We start from the raw sequence: 14,860 nt of genomic DNA, 5'->3' as shown, positions 1-14,860 counted from the left end.
TTTGTTGCTTCTTTTTTTCTTTCCTTTTTTTAAATATGTGTCCTTGCACCTTGATGCAGAGCAGCCATTGGACGCCCTCATGTGGCAGGAATCGAGCTCTGCGGCTGCCGTCTGATGCCTTCACTGTTTACTGTATAAAAGCCTCTTCTTTTTTTTTTTTCCTTTTTTTTTTCTAACTCTCCTGCAGAGGCTTTCCGCCTTTTGTCATCTAATGATGCACGGAGCACAAACACACACGGCTTTGATGATGTGATCAGTGCAGCAGGGAGCAGCAATTATCGCAGACAAGAGAAACGCGGGTTGTTTTATCTTAAGTGCACTGGATTCTTTTTGAAATTACAAACACCAATGATCTTGAACAGGGGAAACAAAGGCAGTTATAATCTGTTTTTTCTTTTTTTTCTCTTTTTTTAAAAGAGAGATTATAGCAGCACGTTGCTATAGAAGTAGCTCAGAGGGACTGTGACTCTTATCACACTGTTAATGCTGGGTCATGTAAAGTCAGTGGGCTTCCTTTGTTCCTGCCTCTCGGTCTCCACCACAACACACTGCACGTCACATGCATGCAGCGGTGTGTGTGTGTGTGTGTGTGTGTGTGTGTGTGTGTGTGTGTGTGTGTGTGTGTGTGTAGGTGGGGAGGATGATGAGGAGGAGAAAAGAGCCCAGAAACACAGCAATGGGCAGCGTGTTACATCATCAACCCCAACAGCAGAGGAGTGGTTACCATGACAACCCCCCACCACCACCCTACCCTCCATCTCATCCTCCTCCTCCTCCTCCTCCTCCTCTTCCATCTTCCTCCGGTCACAACAGCAGTCTGCAGATGTTTTGTAATCAGACGTTGCCGACCTTGAAATAAAGAAATAAATAAAAATGTTTCAGCTATGAAATATATTTGTATCTAAAGACCTTTAAAGTTTTTTAAACTGATGACGTCAACATCAACAACTGCTTCCTGGAGGAGTCCAGTTCACTTAAAGCTGGTTCAATTCAATTTAACTTCTATAAAGAAGAAGTAAAAAAAAATAGATAAATAAAGAGACACAGGTGCTCAGCGAGGTAAAAATCTCAAGAAATAAAGGTTTGAATTTCACTCTAAAAAATGTTGGGTTAAAAACAACCCAATTTGGGTAGTTTCCCAACCCAGTGCTGGTTAAATATTGGACAGAACACACACTGGGTTAAATATAACCCAACAAATTGGGTTGATTCCCTTAATACAACAATTATTATATATTTAACAGAAATAACCTAAACTTATATTTACCCAGGGGGCAAAGCAAAAAAACGGACACAGAGCGTTGTAAAAGCTTTGACACCAGAAATGATATCTAGGAACTTCAAGGATTAAAACCTGGGTGGACAACCCGGTCAACTAGCTGCTGGAAAGCTACAGGGGCCAAAACCCCTTTCTGGGGTCATTTTGCTGGCGAAATGATGTAAATGCAAATATTTAGGTACTACAATGGCATAAATAGTCATACAACTATAAAATTTGGCAGAGAGTATCTTGACACATAGGGGGAGGCATGAAAAAAACATTCTGGGGTTTGTTGCAACTCAATTTTAAGATATCACCCTCAACATCCCAAAAAGGACCAAAAAAAGTACTGTTCGCCTGACAAATTCTCATGAAAATTATTATTTTTCAGCACTTTATGGAGAATATCTATGCTTAACATGTATATAGAAAAAATCCTTAATTCATAAGCTTCCATTTGAGTCCAAGATAGCCTTTCTATCTCAAAAGCTCCACTTGCTGTGGCCAACGGTCTTCTCTATCTATCTGTTCACTTTGGGGAGACAGAAATAGAATGGTTTCTGATCAGGCCAGTTAACATGTAGTTTTTCACAATAGGTGTTGCATTGTTTGGAGACAGCCTGTAGCTTTCCAGTAGCTAGTAGAAAGGCTATCTTGGACTCAAATGGAAGCTTATGAATTAAGGATTTTTTCTATATACATGTTAAGCATAGATATTCTCCATAAAGTGCTGAAAAATAATAATTTTCATGAGAATTTGTCAGGCGAACAGTACATTTTTTGGTCTTTTTTGGGATGTTGAGGATGATATCTTAAAATTGAGTTGCAACAAACCCCAGAATATTTATACTCTCTGCCAAATTTTATAGTTGTATGACTATTTATGCCATTGTAGTACCTAAATATTTGCATTTACATCATTTTGCCAGCAAAATGACCCCAGAAAGGGGTTTTGGCCCCCTGTAGCTTTCCAGCAGCTAGTTGACCAGGTTGTCCACCCAGGTTTTAATCCTTGAAGTTCCTAGATATCATTTCTGGTGTCAAACCTTTTACAACGCTCCGTGTCCATTTTTCAAAAAACTGGGATTTTGCCCCCTGGGTAATTCCCAAACACACTGCTAGGAAACTCCTCCCACCGAACGTCAACCCAATGTGTTGGGTAGTCCAAAACAAACCAACACAACATTATAGAAATTACAACTCAACAGCTAATAACTCCATTCCCAACAGAAATAACCTAGAATTGTGTTCTCAGAATACCCAATTCAATGAAAATAACCCAATTAAATTAACCAACAGGCTCAACCTAGCAGTTGGGTTGAAAAAACAACCCATCATTTCTTTGTGTGTAGGAATTAGGAATTTATTTATTTAAAACAGGGACAATGCACAAAAACGTTAATCTTGTGAGACAAGAGAAGATGCCTTTGCTAATTTCCACCTGTAGTCCCTGGACAGGTAAGAGACAGACAGATAACAATTAAGATCGATATAAAATATATATGATCTGGTATAATAATATATATATATTTTTTTAAATAGACAAAATAAACTAGCAAAAGCAGGGAACAAGAAGGAGGCCAGTGTGGCTGCTCACCAGAAACTGGGTGATGCATCTGGACAAATATAACTAAGAGAGAAGGAATAAGGGCAGTGGGTTTACTACTTCAGAGCCAAGGAGGCTTTGGTCATTAGTGTAATTTTATGGTTTGTCTCGGTGTTTATCTACAAAGCCCTTACAGGGAAACTGCCAACATATATCACACTTCACACTCCTAGTTTGGTCATTAGACACGGCCTATTTGCTGTAATCGGTAGCACAACGTTTCCGTTATGTGACAAACATTATTAACATGTGTAATCAGGAAGTGTAATGTTAGATAATAAAAGGTACAGCAAAAAGAGAGGTCAACACATCTCAGTGGGTTATACCAGCAGTGGCTTTGAATTGGGAGGCTGTGGGTTTGAATCCCACACATATTTAACTTGCTGCATTGGCCAACAACATTTTCAAAAGGAGAGCTTTCTTTATTATAATGAACAGATGTGAAAAGTATTTGAGAAACTAATTGTCTGAGTGAGGCCAGTCCTGCCCTTTTACTCCAATACAAAACTTTGAGATGATTTCAGAAGTGCATCTTTCTAATAATGGTTAAAAGACATATTTCCTCCATTTTTACTATTTACTCCTGACATAAAGGCTTTAGGTTTGATTCCCGTTTTGACAGAAATCACATCGCCCCCTGAGGCAGCAGCGCCCCCTGAGGCACTCTCAAAGTTGTTTTTTTTTTCTGGTTTGTCTTTATGTTTCTGGTGCAGTTTATTAATAATTCAGTGTCTTGTTGTTTGGAGTCTGATCAGCTGCCGGCCGATATCTATCCAGCTGACTGTCACTTTGTCAGGCTGCTCTGTCAGCAGCGATCAGCTCTGTCTTCCAGCCACCAACGATTTTAAAGTCAGAGTTTGTGAAATTCAATCTCCCTGATTCAGTTACAAACACAAAACCACCAGCTCTGTAAAACTGATATCTGAGGCTAATATTTGAAAGCCAAACATCAATAAATTGCTTTCTGTGATGTGATATTTACTTTCTTCCTTTTTTTGTGTGGATGGATTTGGATTTGTTTGATTATATAATTAATGTGTTTTCTGTTAATATCAGGCTTCATCTGCCCTGAGACTAAAAGATGATAATATGTTACCATAATAGTAGCGACTTCCAAACTACTTCAGAGCAAACAGGACACAAACTGTGACTTGGTATCAGATGAGACTGATCAACTGGGCCACAGTTAAAGGGACAACGAGGAGTTTCTATTTTGTTATAAAAAAGTCTTACGTTAATGTGGATGAATCTACGTTACCCACACTTGTTAATGGGCCCATTTTAGATAAATATATCGTTTTGTCTCTATCGTTATTTTGTTATTATTAGTGGTGGCGGAAATGCTGGTCGAGCCGACCAGCGTTTCCTTAGGCTACTTTTGGTTTCGCAACGAGTCATGAGAATAATGCCGCCGAATCGCCGTTTATGGTCGGAACTACGACGGTATCTGATCGTCTTCGAACCTCTGACTTTAATTCTTGATGAATGAAAACATGAGTCCGTCTTGCGCCGGTCAAAGAATTTTACGTTGCCCGCGGAGGCTCATAAATGTAGTGTGAAAACACTTCGCTTTTCCAAAACTCCTCGTTGTCCCTTTAACTGATTAGCATGTGAACTTAGCATGCAAAGAATATTGAAAATGCAAATGTACAAATAAAACATATATGTAGAAGCAACACATGGATAAGTCTGAATGTCTGTTAAAGGGATAGTTCAACATTTAGTAGGTTCGTTATCTTTAATTGTCGGTGCAAGCTATTTTTAGAACGGCGGAGCAGAGCTGCTAGCTGCTCACAGCTACGCTACGGAGGCTAATGGGATTTCTTGGTTTCCCTCATCAAACTCATCAAATACAGAATCCAACAACTCCAAAACGCTCTGGTGGACAAGTTGTGACCTGGGTCCTCATTTATCAACCGTGCGTACCCACAGATCTGTGCGTAATGAGTGCGTAAGAACATTCCCACGCAAAGTATGGAATTTATCAACTTGTACTTGTGCTTAGGAACGTGCCGTGTGTAAATTTAAGCACAACTCTGACCATGCATACACACAAAATCTAGTGGTAGAACAGTGAAACTACAAATAAAACCCAGTGGAGGAGTCACAGTGTTCAGCAATCTCAAACTTCACACATGTTCCCCGTTGCCTCTAATTAATAAAATGTATCAATTAGCAGACATTTTGAATAATCAGTGTGACAAGCTATAAAAGACAGCTATGACAGGACAACCTCAAAAGAAGTCTTACAATTAGCTACAAATACAAGCATGGCTTATATTGCGCTGTTGGAGGACGTGGAGAACCGTATGCTTCGCAGGGAGCGCGTTTTCAAAGACCGTGCTGAGTGATCTGTTCAGTGAGACCACAGAATGGCTTCTTAGCAGGTACCGCTTCCCTAAAAACATTCTATTGGATTTATGCCGCAACTTACAACCCCTGTTGGAGCGAGAGACAAACCGCACCAAAGCCATTCCAGTGCACATCCATCCAGCTCCTGTCCACCCTGGGATTTTTGGCCACCGGAACATTTCAACGTGAGATAGGAGACATATGCAGCATTTCGCAGCCAACATTTAGCAGAATCCTGCCGGCAGTGTTGGATGCAATAATTTCTCTGGCCTCAACTTACATCCAGTTCTCATACACACATCACCAACAAGCCGAAATAAAACAAGGATTTCACGCCATCGCCGGATTCCCAAACATAATTGGAGCCATAGATTGCACCCACACCCACATCGCAATAAAAGCACCATCACACCATGAATTTAATTATGTCAACAGGAAAGGATTTCACTCCATCAATACACAAATAATCTGCGATGCACATATGTATCTCTTAAACGTTGTTGCCCGGTGTCCTGGAGGAACGCACGACTCATTCATTCTGCGTAACAGCTCTGTGGGTGTGCGCCTCGAAGCAGGAGCCGTTGACGATGGCTGGCTTATTGGTGAGTGTTACAACATTTCAAAAATTATTTTCTGGGCTTCGTATGGTTTATTATAATGTCTCTATAGGTGATCATAGATATCCACTAAAGCCGTGGCTGATGACCTTCGTAGCCAACCCAGGGACCCCGCAGGAGCCCAACGCAGAGCTTTTCCCACCCCCTCATGCCGCTGCCATTCAAACACGAGAGAGAATCATAAAGAGATTTTAGGTAAGTCTGCCCGTTAGCTGATCTTTGAAAGTGCTTACAAGTGTGCGTACACAGGGTTTTATAAGTCTGAATATTTTTTGGCACACACAAAATTTGGCTTTTGGTCGTACGTACACTTTTAGTAACTAATCCCACGCACAGTTTTATAAATGAGACCACATTCACCACGCTATGAGATAATAACAGAACGTTACGAGACATAGCTGTTTTCGAGGCAAGTGCAGAGACTGCTTGATGAAAAACTGCCCTCGACAGGAACGAGCATCAGCGGTTTTGCATGAATTTACCTCTAAAAAACAACTCTGTCTCGTTACATTAGGCCTACTATCTCATCGCGTGGTGAATGTGCAGGTCACAACTTGTCCACCAGAGCGTTGTGGAGTTGTTGGATTGTGTATTTGATGAGTTTGATGAGGGAAACCAAGAAATCCCATTAGCCTCCGTAGCGTAGCTCTGAGCAGCTTGCGACTCTGCTCCGCCGTTCTAAAAACAGCTTGCACCAACAAATAAAGGTAACGAACCTATTCCTAAAAACTATAGGGATTATGGCAATGGGCCAATTTGCCAAAATGTTGAACTATCCCCCCTTTAAGGTTTTGCTAATGTAAACTGTAAATATAGTCACTGCAAGGCTGCATGGGTGTGTGAAGAGTACTGGGTTAAACATTGTTTAGTAAACATCAATCTTTCACACAGTATAGTACTGTACAAGTCTCCAGAGAGTGAATCTAACTTGCTCATCCTTTCTCAACCCCAATGATTATGAACCTGAGTCCTCTGTGATTGTTTTCGATATGTTATCACACCAACAGCCTCAGATACTGTGTGAGGCTTCAGTTCATCACTATACATCGACGCCAGTGTGGAGGCAGAGGCAGAGGCCCACTGTGAGAGACACAAAGATGGGAGTCCTCCTGTATGTGTGTGTGTGTGTGTGTGTTTGTGCCAGTGCCATGAAGAAGACTGGGCACGTCCAAAGGAAATTATGGGAACAAAAGAGGAATCAAAGAGGCACCAAATGAATGGCATCTTTTTGTTTTTGCTCCTCAAAAGACAGACAGATGGTGTAACTGAACTTTAAGCCTGTCGGACATTTTTTCCATTGAAAAAAAGAAAGAAAAGTATGCTAAAGAAGCTGAAAAATGAAGTTTGTATTTGCTCAAAGTGTCACAGCGATGTGATTTAATTCCTGTGCATTTTAACCAGCGGTAGAAAGTTATTACATTTTCTGTACTGCATTGCAGTACAGTTTTGTGGCATCTGGTAATTCAGTTACTTTGCAGATTCATGGAAAAGTTCAAAATGCACTGAAAAAACAAAACAAACTAACCAATAAGTTACGATTTATTGTAGGTTGAGATGAAACTTTATTGATCCCTGGTGCAAATATTAAACTCCCCATTTTATACAAAATTAGAATGACCTCTATCAGCTGCATCATTAAAGTTATAATAATACTTCATTCTGAAATAGGAACTTTACTTTTGGTTCTTTAAGCATCAAAAGTAAAAGGAGGAGCTTCACCCTCAAGTTGGAAACATGAGATTAAATGTTGAATGTTTTTTGGATGTGTTTGTTGCATGTTTGCTACTTGCTGTGAAACAAATTGCCCCTAGGGGATAATAAAGACTCTTGAACCTGGAATCTTAAACTATAAGATTGTATATAAAATATAAAAACTGGTTCACCTTATGTGATAAAACTAGGGCTGTCAGAGTTAACGCGTTAATCGCGATGAGATTAATTAAAAAAATTAACGCGATTAAATTTTTTAATCGCGGTTAATCGCGGCCCATTTTGTCCTCTGTCTGCTGGACTGGAGGACTGGAGTGTGGGACCTCCAGTCCAGTAGGGGGCGGTAAGGCACCTTCAAGTTGGTTGCTACACAAATATACACAGTCTAACATATATCCACAGCTCCATCCATTGATTTTTTGACGGCTTTGTTGTAAACAAATGCACATGGCCATGTATTGATTTTTTTGACGGCATCGGTTGTCAACAAATGCACATGGCCAGGCAGAGACGTAGCAAAGTAAAGGGCAATTTCCACTGGATGCAATTCGTTTCAATTCTGTGTGAGTTTCATGCATCATGTGTTATGATTAGGTAGGCCTACTAGGTCTGGTCTAAAAGTTGTTTGTCTAGAGATTATAACACTTTGGAGTGTTGAAAGTCCAAAGCGCCATATATAATATTTTTAATAGAGATTAATCGCGAGTTAACTATGGAAAAAATGCGATTAATCGCGATTAAAAAAATTAATCGTTTGACAGCCCTAGATAAAACACATTATTCAGCAAAAACTTCAATACTGAAAGTTCATTTTTTTTATCATAATACTAGACGTAAACACTTTAGATTGCTATATATATTTGCTGAAGTAGCATAATTAGACAATTTGACTGTTTCTATACATCCCATGCTGTGCTTGTGCTGTATGTTTTCTTTGCTGGATGTGTTGGTGCTGGTATTCGTGGCAGCCTGAGCGACTGACGGCCTGATGCTGGTTCAGTTGAAAGTTCAAATGGTCGTCACACTTCCACACACACAATGGGACGGCCTGTTTACTGACACAATGGTGTATTTCTTGTGGAGCTAAAATTCCCTCTCCCAGCCTCTCTATGCTGTTTCCCCAGCTTGAACACACTGGTAGCCGCCGCCGCCGCCGCCACCGTTCTGGTCATCGAACACCCACAGGAGCCTCAGGAGCAGGGCGGCCTTTTTTTTTTTTCTCCTTCTCTCACATGAATAATGATGTAACAGAAAGTGGAGAGAAATAAAGGGCCTCTGGCTAAAGCTCTTTCTCAATATGAATTCTCCTCGGGGCCAAAACCTTTTTGCCTGGGCCGAGAGGGGCTTTTTTTTTTTGTAACGTTGGCATGACAACCTCTCAGCTAATGGCACAGCCGGGCCCATTGTGTCGCTCATTGTCTGTTTGAGGCCTTTTGCACACAGCTGCAGGCATGATGTGCAGTTTAGGGTCCAGTTTTTTGACAGATTGCACGCTGAACGAGGCGGCGCGGAGCCTCCGGAGGTTAATTCTGTCAGCGGGACACATGGAGAACGAGCGCACTTCAGCAAAACTGATTAAAAATGCGTCTTTATCCCCGTCAGACTGCAGCCTATACATGCTGTTACTTAACCGTCTTGACAGCAGGTTTCAACCCGCGAACAAAGACACATTCACTCACTGCTCTCAGAGGATTCATGATTTCTTGTTCAGTTTGGTGCATGTTTTTAAAAGGGAATGCTTTACAACTCGTAAATAATGAGTTATTAGTGACGGCTGGTATCAATAGAAAAGTAATAAGCCATTAGAAACAGGTGATATTTAAAGTTGACAGCCTGTCATGCTATAAATATCTCCTTAAATGCCTCATTACTAACATTAATACACTGTTAATTACAGCATTAAAACTTTACACTACCTCCTGTATTATTAGGCAGCACTAGATTCAGAAGAACCAATTAAGCATGAGAGTTTGCGCTTGACCTCTGAGGTAGAAGTTGAACTCAAGTTTAATGAGTTTAAAGACGAGGGGACAAACCCCACGACTCAGTGGTTTCCCTCAGGGTTTTTCTCTTCACCGTACTGGTGATAGTGGAGGGACGGACTGGGAGAGAGAGGGAGAGGTGTGGTCTGTGTTGGGGTTTTATCTTTGTCTATGCCAGTAATTTGAAGTTACATAGAAACAAACAAAGCTGTTTCATAAGAAGTTTCACACTTTTTCCACTTCAAGCTCCAAGATCAGTTGGTGGTGGTGAAGATGGCTATGATGTCATTAGGCTACTGCTCGGGACATGGGCGCCATGATGAGCACCATCGACCCATAGTTGGAGAACCCAGTTAAAGGAAGGGTTGGAGATCTTATTCTGGAGCATTTTTTACTAAATTGTTTGAAATTCTCTTCACACTCCAATTGTAAATGCTTTTTCACAGAAATTAAAAAAGTTAGTCACCTGTCAGACGGACAAGCCTGAAAAAACAGCATCCAATCATCTTGAATGCCACCTTCAAGTCAATTGGATTGTGATGTGTCAATCAAGCTGCTGTCCTCCTTTTGTTCTCCCTCCCTCCTCTGCATGTACCGCTCTACTGCACTAAACGCATGTGCCATCAGGGCCGAGAAAGGTGATGATAACTCTAGGGGCCCAGCGCCCAGTGGGGCCCATAAAAAACCCCAGTAGTCTAATCTTTGTATGACTGAATTATTCTGCGTAAGACCCTGACTAATACTCATAGTACACTGTAAAAACATCTTTCCAAGAATATTTGTCGTATTTCTTGTCCAAATGTCTCATTTCTAGTCAAAACTAATCTCTTTCAACTTAAAATAAGACTCATTACCTAAAAAATTAAGTTGTTTTTAGATAATTTTCACTAAAATTCACAATAAATAGAAAAATCTGCCAGTGAAAGTAAGTTTTTTGTGCATGTAATAAGAAAGAAAAACTTGCTCCACTATCAGATTTTTTCTACTTATTCCAAGTGAAAATCTGCTTGAAAGAAGTAAAACGTGTCTAAAAACAAGCTACTTTTAATATGATGTGTCTTAGTTTAAGTATAATGAGATTTGTTTTGACTAGAAATTACATTTTGACTAGAAATAAGACAAATATTCTTGCTAAGATACTTGAGTTTTTGTAGTGTAATGCTGCATTAGCATCAAAACAAAGAAGGCTAAATAAAAAACGATAATACATACGTAGTCTAAGAAAAAAAAAGGAAAAGTTAGGGGGAGGGGCCCACTTTAGTATTCTTTAAGGGGGCCCAGAATTCCTAGCAACGGCCCTGTGTGCCATCAGTCTTCAACGAGTTACGACGTGGAAAAAGGCAACAGCAGTGATCCAGTGAACCACACTGAAGTCTGGTAGGTGGCGATGTCGCTCTGAGCTGGATGTTGGGTGGTTTATTAGATGTTTTCTGTCACATGAGCTGTGAGAAGAAGCTGGAGGAAAGTAAGCGATGCTGCATTGTGACAGTATCGCAGAAAGCCGCGTCGCTCACATTGGGGGTTGTGCCACGAGGGTGAAACCTTTGTGGCTTCACCTTGGTGTGAACCCAACGCCAATCAAGTGTTGCATATTCCTGTGTTCTGGAGGCGTCGCTTCAGAGAGAAGTCTGAGGAAAGGGGCTTGGACTGTTGACGTGTGTTTTTTAAAAATGTGGCCTGTGGTGTGTCCCAAATCGCGCACTTCTGCACTTACACTTAATATTTTGAGTGCATAAGTGCGTTCACACTGAGCAGTGTGCGAAAATGTAGTGCGCTATGCCAGAAAATTGAGTGTGGATCGATGGACGCTTTCCACACTTAATGGCCGCCATCTTAGTGACGTAGCGGAATCACGTCACTACTTTTCAAACGTCGCTGCTTTGAGCAGCGACGGAGCTGACACCAGCGTAAATGTCTTTTTTTTTTTTTTTTTTTTTGGCTTTTCGTGCCTTTATTTGATAGGACAGTTGAGAGTGTGACAGGAAATGGGAGGCAGAGATGGGGGGAATGACATGCAGGATAGGGCCGTCCGACGCGGGACTCGAACCGGGGCCGCCTGCAGCGAGGACTATAGCCTCAACACATGGGGCGGGTGCTCTACCAACTGAGCTACACAGCGCCCCGTAAATGTCTTTTAAAAACACTCATAACAATAAAGAAGTGAGCTGACTGAGAGCACATAGCATAACAAAGCAGTGTGGCTACAGATCATGTTTGATCACGCAAGATTTCTGGCTTGAGGGACGAAATTCTAGTGTAATAAATCTGTGTATGGTGCTCACAGTGTCTCACTCTTGGATTTATTATAATACATCCATAGTCTCACTTTACCCCGCAGCATTTGTCTCACTTTACCCCAACACCACCATTTTAGAAAAAACGACCTCTCTTAGAAATTCAGGCTAATTTTCAGCCAGCATCATCACATGGTTTTATATGTTGGTAGTTAATCATCATGTATCAAGTTTTTCTACCTGAATCAATTTGCTTTGGCACAACAAGCAAGAAAATTTACTTTTACATGCAAAAATCATATTTTTGTGAAAAAAAACATGCTTTCCACAGCATCATGAGGTCCTCTTCTTCATGACCATGGGGAAATGGGAGGGGTCTGAAAACATAATGGTCACATGACCAAAAATGTGTTCCGTTTTCTAGATGCAGGGGGTGTCTCACATTACCCCACTCTCCCCTACAGTACCTTTAAATTTTAGAAGTCACATGGTGTTAAAAACACTCTGGATACTGAGATCGTTCTGAAGTCTAACAATGAGGAGGAGACTCACATCCTCATTGTGGAGCGCCGATGTGCTGAACCGATGTTACTTTATTCCCATCCTGTATGAAGAATGCAAAAAGACGAGGTGCTCGAGGAACTACACGGTCTGTTTGATAGACACGTACTCAGCAGCAACAAATGCTAATTCTGAAAAGTAAAAAAAAAAAAAAAAAAAAGTAAAGCATGTGGACGTTTTCTCTGCAGATGAATGGGATTTCTTCAGTGGATGGTTTTGATGATCACTTGAGAGATTGTTATCAAAAAGTGATAAGATGGGTCAATGTTGGCTAATTTTGCGTGCCAACTTCAGAAAGATAAGACAGAGACAAGAGTCGACACTGTTGCTGTTTGTTGACACTCTCCACTTTCATATCTCTACGTTTTTTTTGTGGTGCAAAAACAGTGACTCAGTAAAGTCACATTTTGGTTTCAGGTGCACAGTCTCAGTGTGGGTGGGAGTGGGAGTGGGAGTGGGGGTGTGGGCTCCTTTTCTCATCTGCAGCCTCATTTTAGGTGATTTAGAAAATCAAGATCTCGTGGCTCGTTTCAAACAACTCCACCTACACAAATGCACATCTGCAAGTGAAAACATCTGCGTGCCTCTCCCTGTGAGCTCAGCTTATCGTCTGTGGTGCGATACCCACTGGATTTAAACTCTTTCCCATCAACCCACAGCGTTCAGATGTGACAGTCGGCTTTTAGTCCTCCGACGGCAAAACTCTGAAGACAAAACAAGGCGAGCAGAGAAAACAAGAGGCTCGTCTCATCTGTTTAGTCCAACACGCTGAGATTTGGGAACAGGAGAGAGGGGAGAGAGGGGTGGGAGGGGTGGGAGGGGGGGGAAACTGCACTAAAACAATCTGACAGAGATGCCCAGACACAGACAGCCGCTGCTGCATTATTCATCACAGCTGCGGAGGAGAAACGTGGCTCTTTTTATCTTTTTCAATCACAGTCACACGTCAAAGCAACAAAAAAAACAACTGAAAAGCAGATTCATTTGAAGAGACGCCTCAAAACTGAGAGAAGTTAGGACATGCAAACTCAATTTACTTCAAAATCCACACCTGAACTATTTGTCACCAATGTTTTGGTCAGAGAATATTTGATTAATTGTAATTTTGTTTTGTCCCATCAAAGACAAAACAATCTCTCCTGTTGCATCAGCAGATATCCTATCTGGTTTATTCCCACTTATCTGTCAATTGGATCTGTTAGTGAAGTGTAATTTGCGAGATGAGAGGGGCTGAACTGTGCAGGTGATGTCAAACGTAAATCGCAAACATAATCCTGTTTTTATTCGACATTGAATGGAGGTTTGATGCATTTTTCAATTCAGGAGGAGTATAATACATTATGAAAAGGAGGTGATGACATCAAACTGAAAATCTTCTTAGGAGTTCAACGCAGAGGGTCAATGGGATGCCAGCACTTTATCCTCCATATAATCAGGATGTTTCTTTAGAGCCAACGTCTCTCTCTCTCTCTCTTTTGAAATAGATATTATGGCATAAAAATGTTGGAAACGGTGGCATGCGAAGAGCCGAGCGCAAAGAAAATCATGTCAAGCTCTCAGGAAAACAAAAAAACACTGGCAGTAATCAAATTGTTGACAGATTTACATGCATTTTCTTGGTCTGGTTTCATAGATACAGATTAATTATCAGACTGGCCAAAGAAACCACTTCAAACTGCTCCGCTCCTTTGCTCCGGGAGAAAAATATTTGTCCTCACAGACACATTTTCAACAAAGAAAAAAAAGGTATAAATCCTCTCTCCTTTCTTTTTTCTCCCACTACAAACAAAGCTTGAGAAGTTTTTCCTCAGCAGGCGTCACTGAAACAATCTCACATCTAACTTTTCCTGTGGGAAACTAAGCAACCAAGTCAGTCTTTATTTTTTGTGAAACTGTCCAACTCGCATCAGACTAAGGTAACAAACCAAAAACCAAAAAGAAAACCGAGGGGACATCGTGTCTGCAGTAGACGACGGCAGCACATTTTGTATTGAAAGCACTTTGGAGGCTGAAGGGTCCCACAGGTGGGATCATGTGTGTATAAAAGGTTAAGTCTGAGCTCATCAGATCGGTCTGATATTTTCATGAGGCCTCTGAGGACTCAGCTCACTCAACTCAGACAGACGACAATGAGCTAAGTTCATCTTTATCTGTGGAGAAGCAGCAGCAGCAGCAGCAGCAGGATGGTTGGTAGGTTTAACTCAGTACCTGATGAAAGACTATGCACATTATGTAATCTAAATGTAATTGAGGATGAACTGCATTTTGTGTTTCATTGTCCGTTATATGACGAAGCCAGGCAGTTTTTGTTTCAGAAAATGCAAAATGTGAAACCGGAGTTGTTTTGGGTTGATGATGAGGTAAAGTTGGAATGGTTCTTCAGAAAAGAAGTCTTTACTATAGCTACTTTCATAAAAAGTGCCTGGTCAAAAAGAAAAAGTGAATTATTTATGTGAATTCCATGTGGTTTCCATTTTTGTTTGGTTTTGTCTGTGCTCTGATGATTTTGTTTGGTGTCTAAATATGATGATAATGTG

This window comes from Trachurus japonicus, chromosome 17, assembly GCF_045865225.1.
Source record: "Trachurus japonicus isolate A0001 chromosome 17, Traja_1.0".
In the NCBI taxonomy this organism is placed as follows: Eukaryota; Metazoa; Chordata; class Actinopteri; order Carangiformes; family Carangidae; genus Trachurus; species Trachurus japonicus.
This window is presented reverse-complemented; position numbering follows the sequence as displayed.